Source organism: Theobroma cacao, chromosome 3 (genome assembly GCF_000208745.1).
Source record: "Theobroma cacao cultivar B97-61/B2 chromosome 3, Criollo_cocoa_genome_V2, whole genome shotgun sequence".
Taxonomy (NCBI): Eukaryota; Viridiplantae; Streptophyta; class Magnoliopsida; order Malvales; family Malvaceae; genus Theobroma; species Theobroma cacao.
The window spans coordinates 9,655,438-9,671,822 of NC_030852.1; the positions used below are offsets into that span (position 1 = coordinate 9,655,438).

Here is a 16,385-nt window from a genome sequence, read left to right on the forward strand (position 1 = left end):
TCTTCAAGGAAATACCCAAGAGAAGTTCTGCCGTGGATCTTGTAAAAGCAAGCACTAAGTTATGTGATTATAAAAAGGAAGCTATAAGCGGAGAGTAATATTAGTATTAATATTGAAAAATACTTGAGGAGAATCTGGTTTTAAGTCTTGCAATTTCAAGTACAATTTGTAAATTGGTTAAGGAAGAATGATGTTATATTCGTATGAAAGAGTGAAACTTTATTAAAGGAAGCATATGGAAAAGCATAAGAGAATAAATTAGTTTGGCTTACTATAAGAGGTCAAAAGTTGGATGGCCATGAGTGGCTTGTAAGTAAACTAGGAATGTATAGGTAAGTTTGTAAGGGAGCTATGATCGATAGATAAGGGTAGAACTTTAATGATGAGACAGTGTTTGCTGCGTTAGACCTTGAACTATAAAATATGGATATGTATCCACCTTATTAATACTCTGATGTGATAAATTTGAAAGACTTTTCGCAATGAGAAAACATTAAAGCTTAAGGAGCAAATAGCTATACAGTCAAGTTAGACTCATGACTGAAATGTCATATACGTATGAGGATGGGATAGAAGCATAAGTATACTTGAAAATACTGGTTTGAAGCAATGATTATCCTACTGTTTTATGGAGTCGATGAGGTTCTGGTTTAGACATAATTGTAGATGCAAAACATAAATTGTGAAATGTACTCCCCCACAAGTTTCAATTTATTTTTAAGTAATTATCAAGGCAAAGTATTTGATAATGGTTGGCAAAGGTTGAATTGTGTTTTGAATGTTTAGAAAATGAGGATGATACGGTTTGATTAAATGACACTATTATCTATAAAGGAATAGAAATACGCTACGGGAATTGTAAAGATCTACTTAAATAAAAAAAGAAAAGAAATGATGATTCGAAAATTCAAGTACTCATGTACAAGTAAGGGTTTGGTGCTGAGATATGACATAGGGTTGAATTACTCCAATATGAACTTTGACTCTAAAAATTTGATTTATATGATACGTGTTGTTTGGGGATGATGCCAACTAGTGGTTAACTCTCATACGAGAATGGAATATGTGCAATCAACTTCATGTAATCAAAAGTGTGAAAATTTGCCTTGATTGGCATAAGCCCATGACTCAAAATGGATGATTATGGATTTAATCTTCCTAGGTAAAAAGGGCCGAAAGAAGTTGATATAAGAAATATCTTGATAAATGATACTTTGATTTTAAAGTGTACGTGAGGGGAGATAAATGTTTATTTTCATCTTCAAATTGATAAACTAATGAGGCCATGAGATCTACTGTTTGGAGAAAAATTTGAGGAATCACAAGTTGAATATGTTTGTAGGTGACGTATAACTAACCAGTTGGTTATGACCTAGGAATTTAAGGATTGATTAAGTCCATAAGGATACATCCAAAAGTATGTTTATTTGTTTAAATGTATTGTGGAAATAGTCGATATCTACTTAATAAGTACTTGATCATAAAATACGAGAGTTTCTTTTTGAGAATATGGTTACTAATGGTTACCAAATTTAAATTATCTGTGATGCTAAATATATATATGGACAAATAAATAGTGTTTGATCCTTATGTATTATTAAATGTTTGAATAGGAATTGTAGTGCACACCCCTTTAGGAGAAAAATTGATTTGGAAGCAGTTATAATATGGAAAGAGTATTCTGAAGTGGGAATTATTGATTGTTGACAAGTTATAAAGGTAGCGTAACGATAAGAAATCCCATTAGAGGTTGAGTTGCATGGATATAAGAGACTTTGAGAGATAGTTAAGGAAATGGTATCAAGGAAATGTAATCTATAGCACGGTTAAGCCGTACGTGATAGACTAATATGATTAAGAAGATTGAAGCTACATAAATGTGAGGTAAACATAAATATGAGGATAAGTACAGGAATGAATAAGAGCATCCCAATGGTTAAAGTATTGTGGATGAATGCTTAAATGGAAGAGATGACATGGGAAGTTGAACATCAGATAAGAAGACAATACCCCACATTTTCTTTGAGTTCAGCAGATGAAATTTTGAGGTCAAAATTTTATTTTAAAGGGGGTAGTGCTATAAAGCCCGACCTTATAAAATACTTGTCATGACATACATGTGATGGATAGTATGTTTGCATGCTAGGAGAGTCCCGAAGAATTTACAAAAGTCGGTATTGTACATAGAGGTACAACAAAGTTGATTTAAGCCTCGAACTAGATCAAATAGAGATTTTAGGGTGAAATTGAAAATTTCAAAGTCCCATAATGACTTAGAATGGTGATTCGGGGTTCAAGGATCAATTTGGAGTCAAACCAAAAATTTCACTATCTAGGGGTAAAATGGTAATTTTGCCACTCGAGGACAAAATGGGAAATTTTTTGAAGATTTTTGATCATATATGACTTATTGGAGTATGTTTTGAGGTTGAGAAGTGAAAAATTTGTAATCCCGATATTTTTCGGAGCATAGGGGTAAAATAGTAATTTTGCCACCCTAGGGGTAAAATTGTAATTTTACACACCCAACACTTGTCCAGCACATGGATTTTACCTAATATTATCATGGATAATTGAAGGAATTTATATGGTGGAGAGAGAAAGCTTAATAGTTAAGAAATAAAAATGGACAAATGAACTGGTGACACATGGCATATTTATAACCATTAAATATTTGGCTTATAAATTAACACAAATCAGCCCATTTTCTCTTCATATGGCCGGCCAAACCAAGAGCAATGGAAGAACAAAGGGAGAAAAGAAAAACAAAAACCCTAGGTGGGAAAATTCAAGGGAAAATTGGTGGATTTCAAGGAATCAAGCAATCAAAGGTAAAATTTCTTGATTTTGACTTGTGATCTACCTTTCCCATGCATTTCTCCTTATTTTCCATGGTTAGATTTCATGTTTCCATAGTGAATTCATGGCTGGTCAAAATGGGTATGGAGAGAGAAAGATGTTAGATTGATTTGATTTTAAGTTATGTTAGTGTTTTTAGTTAGTTTAGCATATTTAGAAACAAAACAACAAGAAAAGAATTCATTTTCCCTATCAACCATCAATGGCCAAATTTCCTAGGGAGGATATTGTGGCTAAAATTGATGATATTTTGGTGATATTTGATGTTTGGTGAGGCTAGAAATTAAATGAGAAATTTTGGTGTGAAAATTTGAATTTTTACCTAATGTGTAGACATGTGTGATTATTGACCCGGGACTGATAAATTGAATCTCATTCGCAATCACTGAGGGAATTTAGGTGTAATTGGAGTATGGAAAGTGAAAGAAATTGATTTGGAGTTAAATTGGAGGTTTTAGCCAATTACATCGAGAATAGTGCGAATTAGGTCGAATACCGTATTTAAACGGTTATTCGGACATTTTGCATCACATTTCGTGCATTCATATAGATTTATAGAGCCTGAAATAGTTTATGATAAATTGACACAATTTATTGAAATTTGTGTCACGTATGATGTATAGGTGGTGAGCCCTCTAACAAAGTTAAAGAAATTGTGCCCGAAGATCGAGAATAGCGAGTATATCGAACTCCTAGTACTGTGAGTAACCTTACTATCATTATCATTTTAATTATCTAAAGTATGTTTTGAATCGATTTTGGTGAAATTTGATGAAAATGAGTTTAAATGGTAAATCTTTGTGTTTTACAAACAAAATGCGTTTACATGAAAAGATTTTATAAATTGTCTTGAAATTTAATAATGATTTTGAAAAATAGAGTAATTGGAGACCACTTGTTATATTGTAAATTTATGATTTGAAATCAAATGGCTTATGACAATATTTGCATGAATGGCTGAATAGATATTTGTGTTGAAATATATGAATTATATATTTAGCCTTGAAGGGTTGTGAATTACGATAATTGCCATATCATGTTATTGAATTTTATTATATGGTGGGTTTAGCTTGCTGCAGTAGGCGGGTTTCCGTTGACTAGCCTATTAGAGGGACACGGTAAACCCCGTTATATTTTACCTCGGTTGGAGAAGCGAGTAGGGTAACTCCCAAGGTATAACTTTTAGAGTTCACTTCACGCCAAACCACCACGTGAGGGGGAACTCGACCAACGCCAAGGAATGGCTATGTTTTCAAAATAAAACATGACTTTCTAATAGCCTTGGCAGACTCAGTTAGGATAGCCCTCGGCCAAGGTATCCCAGATAACTGAGTATGATAATAATTTTTGGCATGAGCCAAGCTTTTAAGAAATTCATAAGCCATACTGATTACTTGATTTAAATAAATTGATTTCATTTGGTTGAAATAAGTTGAAAGGTGATAAATTACAGTTTGATGAAATGTTTTAATAGTCTTCTTTTACTCAACTTTAGATATTTTGAATGATGTTTGTTTACTCACTAGGATTTTATAATCTCACCACCCTCTTTTTTACCCATTTCAGGTTTAGAATAGATTGTAGATAACTGATAACAGCGACGACTACAGTTGGACTTGCCACATCCAAAAACTATAGGTTCATTTTTTTTTATACTTTTAGTCATTCGTGAGCCCGCGTGTCACTGTAAACCAAATTTTATATTTTGGTTATCTGTATTACAACATGAATGAATTTATTTTGCTTTTACGCTGTAAAAATTATTTACACAGTATTCTAAAAAAATTGTTTTATTAAAAAATTGAATATTTTATTCTATATTTTTATTTTATTCTAATAGTCATAATTTCATTTTAAATGAATGTTTTAGACATCCAAAATTATTTTTGATTATGAAACATGTGTTTTCCACTTATATACTACATTTTTAACTGATTTTGAGATTTTTAGGAAAAATAACCAAAATACCTCTATGAGACTGAAATTATTATTTTATTTGTTTTAAGTTGGAAACAGCTTAAAATCTTTTAGAACATGATATTCAGCAACGGTTACTCACAGGGAAAATGAGAACCTGATATTAAAGCCTTGCGGGGTTCCGGTTGACATTCTGGGTAATGAGTGTCGATTGGGACGTCACGACGGTTGTCACGGGCTCGAGGGGAGTGTCGGGTCGTGACATAATTCATATAGTGTAACGTTCTCTAAAATAGGTCCACCTACCCTAGTGTTGTCCGTACTATCACTCCTTCGACCACTCGAGCTACCCTCACTTGAACGTCGGGATTTCCCCCTTCCCCTTATCTTAATATGACCTTGCCCTTAAGGGGCAAAAATCCATAATCGCTCGTCGGTCTCTCTGGGCACGTCTAACCTACCTACAGCCCTCAAGGACACTCGAGTTCGAGGCGGCATCTCAAACCTAGACATCGGCAATCAATTCTCATTATTTCATTATCTCTTATAATTACACAAGGTAGTTTTCTAAAATAAAGAGGTCTACGCAACCTCTTGCCTATAATCGGTGTTGCAGTCACTAACTATAAGCAAAACTCTACGTTGACCCCCACTACTCCACTGCTTGACACAAAAACACCTAAGACTCGACTAAACCTAGGGCTCTGATACCAACTTTGTAACGACCTTTATCTCGATCGTTACTGGAGTCCAAGACTTATGAGTAAACCCACCAAATCCCGAACAAGCCTAATTTGAGATTCCAATTAAATTCATTAAATATACTCTTAAGTACGTAAGCGATTAATAATAAATATACTACTGTTTACTCAATTCTAGATAATATTAATCAAATATCGATCACAAGGTCTTTAACAATACATATCCATAAAGTTAACAATACTTTGCAACATTTAGCAATTTTATGTAACACAACCCTAGGTAGCGGAGTGACTTAAAGTGGAGGGCTATGAGATGCTGTTACCTACGTCGTAGAAAAATTAGATCCATTGAGTGACACACCTGTACTGATCACTTATCTACAAAAGAAGATAAAGGGGTGAGTCTCACAAACTCAATGATCATAGACTCCATGAGTAGGGTGTAGATGGGAAACAAGCGATAAGGTAAAAGTTTTGAAAATGAAAAATATAAGAATATGTAAACAATTAACTTAAAAAGGATTGTGTGCCTTATGGGTAAATCAAGAAATTTAATGCAAGTTGAACAATTCAAATCACATATATATATATGTATATCAAAATCAGTGCGCATAAAAGTTTCTATTGTCGAAACCTTTTATAGCTTACTTAAACCTAATCAGTGTAACATGCATGCTCCCGTAAAGTTAAACCTTTAAAACTTATAACAAGTCTGTAAATCACCTTGTGTGAGAGTAGTTAAATTTACATCATTAAATAAACAAGGGAGCTACTGAAAATCATAAAATTCTCACCATGCATAAAAATATGATTTCGAAAACCCAAAAAGATTTTTAGTTTCGAGTAAGAGATGAAATAAAACTCGTGGTCCCGCTACCACGTAATAGCATCCGGGATCCTCGCTCCACCAAACCCCACATATGCCATGGCGGTTTCAACGATATTAGCCGACATCGAAGAATTAAGCGGTCGCAACCACGTATCACTGATGGCCTAGCCACGTATATATCACAGACCATGGCCTCAACCATGTCTAACGGCCCGTCAAAGACCCAAAGGTTCTGTAGCTAGAGCTCACTCGTGCATGAGGGTCACACTTAATCGAAGTGATAGCCGGCTTCCTCTCAACACTCTCGGTTTGTCAAAACCATTTTTAAAACCAAATCAAGTTTTTCAAGGCTTTTTCTTGTAAACGTTTGAAATCCAAGTTCAATAATCCTTCAAATTTCTTTTCACATTTAAATGGCACGGTGTAAACCAGTGTACAAAAATCAAAATAAAACTTATGCTCAAATCTAGCATTTTAAATTATTTAACGAATGCATTTAACTATGCATATCACACAAAGATACAAGGCACGAATTTTGATTCAAAACAGTATAAAAGGCTTGTTTCCTAGTTTCTAAAGCAGTTTACATATATAACTTATCTATATATATATATATATCCAAAACAATTTCTAAAAACAATTTGCATCCACAATTTCCTAAGTTTTCTACCAGCTCATGCTTTCCACAATTTTTGCATTGAAAATAAATCATCACATATGTATATGTTACGGACATTTGGAAATCGACACCCTCTACTTACCTCACAATAACAGGATGCTTTGTCGCTATTGATTCAAGCGCGTATCTAGCTAATTCTAATCGCCTATCACTCGTTACCTCGTCCGGCACGCCACCACGACAAACTTGCCTAGCAACAAATTAAACTTAATATGTTTAATCGCACACAAATATATATAGGCAACAGCTTGATTAATGATTCTCTACCCAAATTTCATATTTTTCATCCTTATCACTCACAATTATTAAACATACTATCCATATACTTTAACCAACCAAAGCTTGCTCAACACCATGTAATCATATTACATGCTTACCTCTTGTTTTTTTTTTGTTTTTCTGGGTTTTGCACACAAGTTTAGAATTTCTTCACGCTTATGGCCACCATTGCTGCCACAAACATATTTACACAATTACTTACTCATTTCCAAAGATTATTCATGCAAACATCAAAATCCTTACCTTATTTCTCTTGAATCTTGAAACCCATTTAATATTTCTCCAAATGCCCTTGAATCACTCCTTAAAACATGTGTGCATGTATGCCTTTGAGATTCTAAGCATCAAAACATTGGTGAAATGGAAGAAAAAGACAAGAATTTCTTCCTTTCTCCCACGATTTTTCTCTTGATTCTCACTACTAGAGCCTTCACCTTTCTTTTCTTTTCTTTCTCTTTTTCTTCCCTTTCCTTTCCCCTTTCTTTTCTTCTTCCTTTCTTTCTTTCTCTTTCTCTCTTGGTTATGGCTGAACTTCACAAATGCCTAGCCTTAAAAAAAAGACTTCCTTTATTTTATTTCTTACCATCATTGGCGGATTCCCTATGCCACCTTTTTCCATCGTTCATTTTTTTCTCCAAGCCATGCTTATCCACTTGCTATTTCACATGGCCGGCTTGATTTTTATCTATTCATTTTTTTTCTACCATTTGTTGATTTTTCCTTGCACTTTCTTTAAGCATTGATCACATGACACATTATTCTCACTTTTCTCTCTCCACCACCACTCACCCACTCCTTTTTATTTCCTTATTTTTTTTAATTCTTCTTCATGACTAGCCCCTACATCCTAATTCATGCCTTAAAATAAATTTTTTTTTACTACCTCATTCATGACATGGACAGCTGCCTAACTCATTCTTTATTCTATTATATTTTATTTATTATTTTATTTATTTCTTAACTTGTCTTTTTTTTCATCTTTATCTTTTTTTTTCTCCCCACAATTTCCTCATAATCCAATCTTCTTTGACAATAAATTCCCATTTAACTCTAAATTTTAAAATTTTAGATAAGCCCTCAAACTTTTTTTTATTTACTGTAATACCCTCCAAACTTTCATCTTTTACAATTTTGTCCTTCCAACACTTTTTAAATTTCTATTTCCTTCTATCTTTCTTCCTTTACACGTACATAATCAACATATCGAAGTTGCACTTCAACGCGGTATCGCCATAATATTTAAATATTTACTTACATGATCTAGCTTAATTAAATAATAACGCGCCGGCCCTCCTAATATCATTTTTCCTTCAAAATTCTTCTTACTTCCTCTCCCCCACTTAGATTAGTCATATTGCCATTCTTCCGGACCAATTTCTACAATTGATAAAATATTAATATTTTAATATTATTTTATTCATAAAATAATATTCTATTCCAAAATATTCTTTTCACCTGTTTCCGCTCTATGGCACTTAAATTTACATCAAGCAACCCTTTGTCTTATCGATAGGGTCTCATTGTCTGCTAAATGAGGGTACGGGGTACTACAATGCTACACTTGAATTATTTTTATGTTGTATTGTTGTTGATTGATGGAATAGTTTTTAATTGTTAGTTAATTATATATGAATTAATGTAAAACATTTTTATTCAAGTTTTCAATTTCGAGTTTGGGCTATTAAATGGGTATCCAAATACTAAAAATTTACTTTGAATAATCAAGTAATTAATGAATTTGGATAATTAATAGGTAGTGATATATTAATAGGGTTTAGTTTTGAGTAGTTATTTTAATTTTGTTCAGATTGTTATAGGGTTTAGGTATCTTAGTATTTAAATGGTTTAAGGGTCGGGTACCTAAAAAATAGTGGGTACCTTACCCATTTACATCTCTTTGAAAGAACAACTATAAGAAAAAAGTATTAATAAAGTAAAAAAGATCTTATTAAAATGTGTATTTATAAATAAAGTGAGAGGCCTATTTATAGGCTAGTAACCCCTAAAATCCTAATTTTAATCCAACTCAATATATATCCAAATCTAGATATACATAATCAAATCTAAGAGTTTAAATTAGATTATACTTCTTGTGTTTGGCTTGTTGCATTGTTTGACTTGGTTTGACTTGCTTGGGTCGTAATATAATGGACATTCGCACATTTATTTATAACACTTTCCTTGAATGTCCATTATATTAAGATTATGCCTTGTTAAAAACTTATTAGGAAAAAACCTCATGGAAAAAAATTCGAATGAAGGAAAAAGAGTACATAATTCTTTTCAAGAATATACTTTTGAAATACTGCCCCATTAAAAACCTCATAAAAAAAACCCAATGGGAAAAACCTTGATGAAAGAAAAAAGTACAGTGCATAATTTACTGCCCCTGACGACTATATTATTTAAGATATTTAAAATGGTGCATTCCAATATTTTATACTAACTTTTCAAATGTTGTAGTAAAAAGAGCTTTATTGAATAAATTTGCTAGATTATCACTTGAACGAATTTGTTGAACAATAATATCACTCTTTTCTTAGAGATCATGAGTGAAGAAGAACTTTTGGTGAATTATGTTTTGTCCTATCGCCTTTAATGTATTCTTCCTTTAATTGGGCTATGCAAGTGGTATTATCCTCATATAAGGTTGTTGGAATTTCCTTCTTGGTGGACAAGCCACATGTTTTTTGAATATGTTGAGTTATAGATCTTAACTAGAGACATTCACAACTTGTCTCATTAATTGCTAAAATTTTTGGATGGTTAGAATAAATAACAACTATAATTTGTTTTAGAAAACACTATGTGCTGAAATGGCTTGAAACTTAGAGATAACAATTATCATATGCAATAAAAAAATAAAAATTTAAATGTACTATGCCATGTTATTACCCATGGATCACCTTGGTGGTTTTAATACAAACAAAACTAGAAGAGAAGTAATCTGAAAAATAACATTACCTTCACCAAGTGATGTGGCTATCACGATGCTACCTCTTCCTTGTCCAACCCATGAACACCACAAAGGAAGCAAAAAACATGAGCCATTCAAATGCTTAGCTTTTAACGGTTGCACTTGAACCTTCAAAAAGAAGGAGCTTTCTCAACTATGCTTTTGTGCTAGCAAGGTGGAGAACGACTTGTCCTCTCCACACAATCACACTCTTCGTAGCCGAATCATAAAGTTGGAAAACTATTTTTCTAGTCACTTAAGAAAGTGTGCGGTTAGGCTTTCTTGTTAGTTATCTGACGATTCAAAAACCTAACTTGAGTATTTCACTTGTATTATGAGGAGTAATTGAAAAATGATAATTATATCTAGGTCAATTAATGTCTTAAATTGTAAAAGGCCTCAATATTATGACTTCTTATAATATTAGCCTAGCACTTAATTAAACCTTTTTAATTAAGTCATTGTAAATTAAAATTGAATTAAATTTATTTATTTGTTAGCAATTAAGGTTTTAATATTATAACTAATTATAATATTTGTCACAACTTGGTACTCTCTTTAAGCCTGTGACATCTGCCGCGATGTCACGATAGACATTCATTACCCGGAATGTCAACCGAAACCTTGCAAGGCTCTCGCATCAGTTTTACATATCCCCTATGAGCAATAGTTACTAAATATCATGTTTTAAGGGAATATAAACTATTTTTAAATCAAAACAAACAAAAAAATAATTTCTGCCACACAAGGGTATTTTGGCCATTTTTACCTGAAAATTTTGAAACATGGTAAAAATATGATATATGAGTAATAAGCATCCATTTCATGTCTAAAAATAAGTTTCGTTGTCTAATTCATCAATTTAAAGTGAAATTATAGCTATTCAAATTAAACAAAAATATTAAATACAATATTCCATTTTCATATAAAACAAAATTTATAAAACTCTGTGTAAATAATTTTTATAGCTTAAAAGTAAAATAAATTCATACATATGCAGCCAGGTATACAAAATATTCTACAATGACATATAGGCCCCCAAAATAAACATATATGTACAAGACTATAGACCTGCGATTTCTAAGGGTGCAAACCCAAAAGCAAACCCTCGATATAATCAGTGGTCTACAGACTGCCCTGAGCCTGAAATGGGTGAAAAGAAGGGGTGAGTTTTTATAAACCCAGTGAGTAAACAAACATCATCTAAAATATCTAAAGCCGAGTAAATGTAGACAACTTAAAATAGTTCATCGTACTATGATTCATAAAGTTTCAAACTCATTTCAACTAAATAAAATAATTTCATTTCACTCAAATAATCAACATGGCTTATGAATTTCTTAAAAATTTGGCTCCTGCCAAAACTCATTCTCGAGGATACCTTGGCCGAGGCATCCTACCGAGTCCGCTAAGGCTGTTAAAGAAAAGTTATATACGCTTAAAACACATTTTTACATTTAAAAGCATAGTCGTTCCTTGGCGTTGGCTGAGTTCACCCTCAAGTGGTGGTTTAGCGTGTAGTGAACTCTAAAACTTTACCTCAGGAGATACCTTCCGTGCCTCTCGTATCGAGGTAAAATATAACCGGGTTTACCGTGCCCCTCTCTAATAGGCTGGTCCACAGAAACCCACCACTGCAATGACTAATCAATATCCTACCAAATCAATAAAAGTTTCGACAGCATGACATGGCAATTATATTACAACCCAGCTTGTTAAGGCAAAACAAACAGTTTATACAATTTCAACACAATTTCCAATTTAGCCATTCATTCCAATATCACCATAAGCCATTCAATTCAAATCATAAATTTACAACACAATCAAATAGTCTCCAATTACTCAATTTCTAAAATCATTATTCAATTTCAAAATGATTTATAAAACTCATTTCATTTAATCACATTTTACTTATAAAACATAAGGATTTACCATTTAAACTCATTTTTCTATAAAATCACAAAAATGAATAAAAACTACTTTAGATAATTAAGATGATAATAAGGTTACTCACAATATCGGGAGTCGAAATACTCCTAGTCCCGATCTTCGGGTACAATCTCCTTACCTTTATCGGAAGTTTCATCACCTAAACATAATGCACAACAAGCAATTTACTATATTTGTACTAAATCGTTATAAAACTAATTTAGGCTCTATATGAATGCATGAAATGGGATGCGAAATGTTGGATTATTATCTAAATATGGTGTTCTACGTAGCTTCAATTATGCATCGAAATAAAATGGTATTGGCCTAATTTGATCTATACACCGGTTAATTGGCCAATACATCCAATTCAACTCCAATTAACTTGATTCCACTTCCAACACTCCAAGTCATCATTATAAGTTAAATAATATGTAATATCACAAAAATCCATCATCAATATCTTCCTTGTAAAATTCGGCCATTGAAGGTTTAGTGTAGAACATGTAATTTTCATGCTTGATTTTTACACCTTACATCATAAAACAACTAAAAACACCTAAATAGCATGAAATTCATCAAAGTCCATTATCCAATTTCTCTCTTGAAAATTTCAGCCAAGGAGTGTGGGTGAAGGGCATGAAATTTCTTGCTTGTTTTTCATGCTAAACATCACCAAACAACTAAAAACACTAAGATACCTTGAAATCTAACCAAATAAATCATCAAATCTTCTCTCCCTAAATTCGGTCAGCCATGAATCCTTCATGAGATCTTGAATTTTAACCATGGTAATTGAAAAAGAATGCATAGGAAAGGTAGATCACAAGCTAGAATTAAGAAATTTTACCTTTACTTGCTTAATTCCTTGAAATCCAATGAATTTTCTCTTGATTTTCTTCTCTAGGGTTTGTTCTATGCTTTTTCCCTTTTGTTCTTGCCTTGGCCGACCAAAAGAAATGAGATGGGAGAGTTTTAGTTGTGTTTATAAAGGAAAATATAATAATATTAAAGCTTGACACTTGTCACCATGTAATTGGTCCATGCATAAAACTTAATAATTAAGCATTTCTTCTCCACCACATAAAATCCCTCAATTATCCAAAGTATAAAATGAATTTCATGGGTTTGACAAGTGTCAAGGTGGTGTAAAATTCCAAAAATTCTAATTACGTCCTTATGGACACGTGAAATGACCTTTTTGCCCTTATGTTCGAAAAATTGTCGGAGTTAAAAATTTTCATTTCTCAAGCTCAAATTATGTTCCAAATAGTCAAACTTGATCAAAATTTCATCCACCATCCCAAATTTGCCCTCGGGTGGAAAAATGACCATTTTACCCCTACGTTATGAAAATTCCAATTTAACTCAAAATCAATCCCCGAACTTCGAATCACCATATTAAGTCATTGTAAGATTTAATAACTCTCAATTGCATCTTAAAATCTTTATTTGAACTAGTTCGAGGCTTAAATCAACTTAGTTGTACCACTAAGTACACTACCGTCTTTTAATGATTTTTTCGAGGTATTCAAGTATGTAAACATGTTGTCAAATACATGAATGACATGGCAAGTATATTATAGAGTAGGGCTTGACAGCACTACCCCCTTTAAAATAAAATTTTGACCTCAAAATTTCACTTACCGGACTCGGAGAAAAGATGCAGGTATTGGTTTCTCATATGGTGCTCAACTTCCCACGTCATCTCCTCTATCTGAGCATTTTTCCACAACACCTTAACCATTGGAATGTTTTTATTCCTCAACACTTGATTCTTTCGATCTAGAATACGTGCAGGTTACACCTCGAACTTCAAATCTTCTTGCAACTCAATCGGAGGTGTCTCGAGGATATGGGAGGGATCGGTACATACTTCTTCAACATTGAGACGTGGAAGACATTGTGAATCCGATCCAACTCTGGGGGTAACTCTAGTCTATATGCCACTAGCCCAATCCTTTCAATAATACGAAAGGGTCCAATGTATCTTGGATTAAGGTTTCTTTGCCTTGCAAACCTGATCACATCTTTCATTATCCAACAAGATACCATAATTTACTACAATAATATAATCAAATAAGACTTAATACCTCAAAGTATTCAAATCATTGCCTTTCCAAGGAGAAACCTTAAGAAAAACTCTATCATCAACTTTAAATTCCAAATCTTTTCTCTGTCTATCCGAGTAACTTTTCTACCTATCTTGAGCTATCTTTAATCGCTCTCGGATAACCTTGATCTTGTCATTAGTCAGATCAATCAGTTCTACATTAAACAATTTTCTCTCACCCACTTCATCCTAGTAGAGTGGAGTTTAGCACTTTCTCCAATACAGAGCCTTGTATGGCGCCATCCCAATACTAGATTGTTATTATACGTGAACTCCACGAATGGCAAGTGTCTATCCCAACTCCTAGTAAAGTCAATGACATAAGCCCGTAACATATCCTCCAAAGTCTAAATGGTCTTTTCAGATTATCCATCTGTTTATGGATGAAAGGCATGCTAAACCTCAAATTAGTTCCGAGAGCCTCTTAGAATTTTGGCCAAAATTGAGAAGTGAATCGGGGGTCTCGATCTGACACGATAGAAACTGGGACTGCATGTAATCTCACTATTTCATCTATTTAAAGTCTAGCCAGTCTCTCAATGGAATACGTGCTATAAATAGCCAAGAAATGGGTGAACTTAGTCAATCTACCCACAATCACCCAAATCATCATTCTCACACTACGTCCATGGTAAATCCAATACAAAGTCCATAGTCACGTGTTCCCACTTCCATTTCGGAATAGGTAAAGGCTAAAGAGTACCCCGATGGTTTCTGATGTTCCGCCTTGATCTGTTGGCATGTGAGACATTTTGTCAAGCCCGACCTTATAAAGTACTTGCCATGTCCTTCATGTGATCGACAATATGCTTGCATACTTGGAAAGCCTCGAAAAAAATCGCCAAAAGTCGATATTGTACCAAATGGAACTATTAAGTTGAATTAAGCCTCGAACTAGTCTGAATAGAGATCTTAAGATGAAATTGAGAATTTTAAAACCCCAAAATGACTTAAAATGATGATTTGGAGTTTGAGGGCTGAATTGGAGTCACTTTGGAACTTTCATGTTCTAGGGGTAAAATGGTAATTTTGTCACCTGAGGATAAAATGAGAATTTTTAGAAAAGATTTTGATCACATTTGACTCATTGGAGTATGATTTGAGTTTTAGAGGTGAAAATTTTTAATTTCGGCATTTTTTCGAGCATATGGGCAAAATAGTCACTTTACCGCCCAAAGGCAAAATCATAATTTTACACTACCCAACACTTGTCCAGCACATGAATTTTACCCAATATTTTCATGGATAATTGAGGAAATTTAAGTGGTAGAGAAAGATTGCTTAATGGCTAAGTATGACACATGGACCAATGGAATGGTGGCATGTGTCAAAATCTCATCCATTTATTATTTTCATTATAAATTAGCACAAAATCAGCCCATTTCTCACCCATATGGCCGGCCAAAGCATGAAGTGAAGAGGAAAGGAAAGAACACAAACCCTAGGCGAGAAAATTGAAGAAAAAGTGTGGGATTTCAAGGGATTAAGCTAATAAAGGTAAAATTTTGTGATTTTGTCTTGTGATTTACACTACCCATGCTTTCTTTTTCATTTTCCATGCTTAGAACTCAAGTTTTCATGATGAACCCATGCTGGCCGAATTTGAGAGGAGAGGTTTTGAGCATTGATTTTGCTAGAGTTCAAGCTAATTAAGTGTTTTTGGTTGTTTGGTAATGGAAAGTATGAAAATTTAGTAAGGAATCACTTTGTTCTTCACAAACCCACAAGAGGTCAAATTTTCTAGAGAGGATACTGAGGCTGAAATTGATGATATTTCATGATATTTTGGTGGTATTTAATGATTGGTGAGGCTAGAAATTTAGTGAAAAATTTTGGCATGAAAATCTGAATTTTTACCTAATGTATAGACATGTGCGATTTACGGTCTGGATTGATAAATTGAATCATATTCACAGTCATTGAGGTATTTTAAGTATAATTGGAGTGTAGAAAGTGAAAGAAATCGATTTGGAGTTAAGTTGGAGGTTTTAGCCAATTACATCGAGAATAGTGCGAATTAGGTCAAATACCGTATTTAAATGGCTATTCGGACATTTTGCATCACATTTCGTGCATTCATATAGATTTATAAAGCCTGAAATAGTTTATAATAAATTGACACA

General features: G+C 33.3%; 2 long non-coding RNA genes across 2 annotated transcripts; one reads left to right on the forward strand and one right to left on the reverse strand.

The window, feature by feature from the left end:
• Positions 2,794 to 4,463, forward strand: LOC108661299. Its single transcript, XR_001927056.1, has 3 exons — positions 2,794 to 2,831; positions 3,483 to 3,559; positions 4,426 to 4,463. It is a non-coding gene; the product is annotated as an uncharacterized LOC108661299 (long non-coding RNA).
• Positions 11,227 to 13,122, reverse strand: LOC108661312. The gene is made up of 3 exons (XR_001927070.1): positions 13,000 to 13,122; positions 12,235 to 12,309; positions 11,227 to 11,363 (listed from the first exon to the last, which is right to left on the reverse strand). It is a non-coding gene; the product is annotated as an uncharacterized LOC108661312 (long non-coding RNA).